This window comes from Bombus vancouverensis, chromosome 16, assembly GCF_051014615.1.
Source record: "Bombus vancouverensis nearcticus chromosome 16, iyBomVanc1_principal, whole genome shotgun sequence".
In the NCBI taxonomy this organism is placed as follows: domain Eukaryota; kingdom Metazoa; phylum Arthropoda; class Insecta; order Hymenoptera; family Apidae; genus Bombus; species Bombus vancouverensis.
This window is the reverse complement of record NC_134926.1, coordinates 136,809-140,617: the sequence shown is the minus strand read 5'-3', so window position 1 is coordinate 140,617 and position 3,809 is coordinate 136,809. Positions and strand designations below refer to the sequence as shown.

Genomic DNA, 3,809 nt, shown 5'->3' with positions numbered 1-3,809 from the left:
TTCGTTCGTACGGTTTCCACGATGCAAATACGAAATACGAGATCGTGACGGCGGGTCTTTCTGTATACGGCCTCTCGCAGGCGCCACGACTGCATTTCTCTTTACACGTGGTTTCCATCGTAATTTTTTTCGTTTGATATCGAGCCTTAACTTTTGTTGGCTCTTTCGAAGCTAGAGTTCCCTTTTATTAGAATTTCATATATATATATGTTTTATTCGGAGACGGCGGGTCTTTCTGTTTACGACCTCACGCAGGCGCCTCGAATAAGTTTCATTCGCATTTCGTTTTTATACTTATACATATCTCTTCATCCCGATGATCGAGAGAGAGTGCCACCTTCTCTTCGTATAATTCCGTAGCTGGAGGGTCGTCTCCTCCTTAAGAATATTACTATTCGTGCCAACGGAGGTTGCCAAGCTCCCTGGCGTTTTCGTTTGTTAAAGTATATAGCTTGTTAATACGTCGTATATACTTTCGTCGATACAGGAGGAGTACAGCTCCTTACCGACCATTGATATATATTTCATAGTTTTTATATGTGTTCAAGTCAAATTCTTTTGGTATCGTATCGTTAATGATCCTTCCGCAGGTTCACCTACGGAAACCTTGTTACGACTTTTACTTCCTCTAAATGATCAAGTTTGGTCATCTTCCCGGTAACATCGGCAATGCTTATCACATTGGCCGCGCACCAGTCCGAAGACCTCACTAAATCATTCAATCGGTAGTAGCGACGGGCGGTGTGTACAAAGGGCAGGGACGTAATCAACGCGAGCTTATGACTCGCGCTTACTGGGAATTCCTCGTTCATGGGGAATAATTGCAAGCCCCAATCCCTAGCACGAAGGAGGTTCAGCGGGTTACCCGGGCCTTTCGGCCAGGGAAAACACGCTGATTCCTTCAGTGTAGCGCGCGTGCGGCCCAGAACATCTAAGGGCATCACAGACCTGTTATTGCTCAATCTCGTGCGGCTAGAAGCCGCCTGTTCCTCTAAGAAGATTTGTTTGTACGTTGGTAGTAAAAACCCACCGACCGAAGCCGGGGGCCTTCGAGATACCATAAGTTACGTCTATTTAGCAGGCTAGAGTCTCGTTCGTTATCGGAATTAACCAGACAAATCGCTCCACCAACTAAGAACGGCCATGCACCACCACCCACCGAATCAAGAAAGAGCTATCAATCTGTCAATCCTTCCGGTGTCCGGGCCTGGTGAGGTTTCCCGTGTTGAGTCAAATTAAGCCGCAGGCTCCACTCCTGGTGGTGCCCTTCCGTCAATTCCTTTAAGTTTCAGCTTTGCAACCATACTTCCCCCGGAACCCAAAAGCTTTGGTTTCCCGGAAGCTGCCCGCCGAGTCATCGGAGGAACTTCGGCGGATCGCTGGCTGGCATCGTTTATGGTTAGAACTAGGGCGGTATCTGATCGCCTTCGAACCTCTAACTTTCGTTCTTGATTAATGAAAACATTTTTGGCAAATGCTTTCGCTTCTGTCCGTCTTGCGACGATCCAAGAATTTCACCTCTAACGTCGCAATACGAATGCCCCCATCTGTCCCTATTAATCATTACCTCGGGGCTCCGAAAACCAACAAAATAGAACCGAGGTCCTATTCCATTATTCCATGCACACAGTATTCAGGCGAAGGTAGCCTGCTTTAAGCACTCTAATTTGTTCAAAGTAAACGTATCGGCCCACCTCGACACTCAGTGAAGAGCACCGCGATGGGATATTAGTTGGACCGCCCGCGAGGAGCTAAGCCCACCGATAGGACGTACCACATAATGCCAGTTAAACACCGCGAGCGGTGAACCGACACTGTGACACACAGATTCAACTACGAGCTTTTTAACCGCAACAACTTTAATATACGCTATTGGAGCTGGAATTACCGCGGCTGCTGGCACCAGACTTGCCCTCCAATTGGTCCTCGTTAAAGGATTTAAAGTGTACTCATTCCGATTACGGGGCCTCGGATGAGTCCCGTATCGTTATTTTTCGTCACTACCTCCCCGTGCCGGGAGTGGGTAATTTGCGCGCCTGCTGCCTTCCTTGGATGTGGTAGCTGTTTCTCAGGCTCCCTCTCCGGAATCGAACCCTGATTCCCCGTTACCCGTTACAACCATGGTAGGCGCAGAACCTACCATCGACAGTTGATAAGGCAGACATTTGAAAGATGCGTCGCCGGTGCTAGACGACCATGCGATCAGCACAAAGTTATTCAGAGTCACCAAAACAAACGATGGACGGACAGACGAGCCATCCGCCACCGATTGGTTTTGATCTAATAAAAGCATTCCTACCATCTCTGGTCGGAATCTGTTTGCATGTATTAGCTCTAGAATTACCACAGTTATCCAAGTAAATGTAGGTATGATCTAAGAAACCATAACTGATTTAATGAGCCATTCGCGGTTTCACCTTAATGCGGCATGTACTGAGACATGCATGGCTTAATCTTTGAGACAAGCATATGACTACTGGCAGGATCAACCAGGGATCTTATTCGTATAACAATTCTTATAAATTTCGTTTAAGTTCTCTTCGTGTCGTAGGTGGGACGTAAGCACCGTACGACGAGACTTTTCGTTCTTAAGATAGATATATTATAAAATATATCTCTTAGCGACGTTCGAGATACACCCATAGTTCAGTAATAATCTTCGAACGCCGCTCGCAGCCACTTTGTAATTCTCAACTTCTCCTCTCTCTCTCTCATAGTATTATATAAAATGTTTAAGAATCATACTTCTAAAGGAACATTCTATAATGCTGTCTTCGTGTAAAAAGACTTATATCTCTCCTCCTCTCTCAACTCTTAGAATATCTTAGCGGTAAAGCACGTATACACACCTCACGCTGAACGAACAAGCGCGTATCCCAGTGCGTCGCGCTGGACATACCGTAAGAATATTCTTCCTTTTCGGTAGAACATTCTCGGTAGAAGACATACTACGCAAAGATAGTACGCTCTACCGGCCCGTCGAATACTTCTGCGAAAGCAGAAGTTGTTATAGAAAGCAGACGGTTATAATCCCTTGAGTGAATCGATACTCAGTTAGTACAAGCACACACGCATCTAACAACTTTTGTTAGAATACGTACACACAGGTCACCAGCTTCCCGACTCAGGGGAACCTTGCCACGATATTTGGTCATTACGTCCAGGACAGCGACCCGCGGCGCAGCAGTGTAGAGAAAAAACCAGTACGAGAACGGAGGAACAGTCGAGAAATAGCGTAAAATACACTAAGACTCGAGGAGCGGTGACTGAATTCTCAACCGAGGCCGTAGAATAGCCACGCGCTCAACGCTGCTCCGACCGAACCGTCCGGCTCGACGTCTCTCTTATAGATACGAAAGCGCCAGCCGGAAGGCCGGCGCCGGCCGGGCTAGCGGCCGCGCGCTTACGGTGCAAAACCTCCGTAGCAACGTACCGTTCGGAAGGGACGCTGGAACTTAGTCTCGCGAACGCTCGATCACTACTACACAAAGCCAATATCCAACCATCGAAATACATTACCAGACGTTTTATTAACATAATAAAAATGCATTTTTACCAAAAAATTAATTTTTTTTTTCACCGAAAAATTGCATCAGTAAACATACTCTTTTATCGAATACGGAAAACAAACAAGTTTATAATCAATTACAATACGTTAAAATAAGTAGAAATATGCAAAAAAATATATACCTTGTAACGTTAATTAACGAAAAAATTAGAAAAATATCCCAGTCGTGTCAGTTCGGCGAACGCTAATTTTTTGAAAAAATCGATCAAAATGTTTAATCCCGACGTATTTAATAGAGATA

The 3,809-nt window shown here is 45.6% G+C and overlaps 1 non-coding gene across 1 annotated transcript; it reads right to left on the bottom strand.

Annotated features, from left to right (window-relative positions):
- Positions 1–573: 573 nt before the first annotated feature.
- LOC143303835 (small subunit ribosomal RNA) lies at positions 574–2,496 on the bottom strand. The gene has a single exon (XR_013060486.1). It is a non-coding gene; the product is annotated as a small subunit ribosomal RNA (ribosomal RNA).
- Between the last annotated feature and the right edge of the window lie 1,313 nt (positions 2,497–3,809).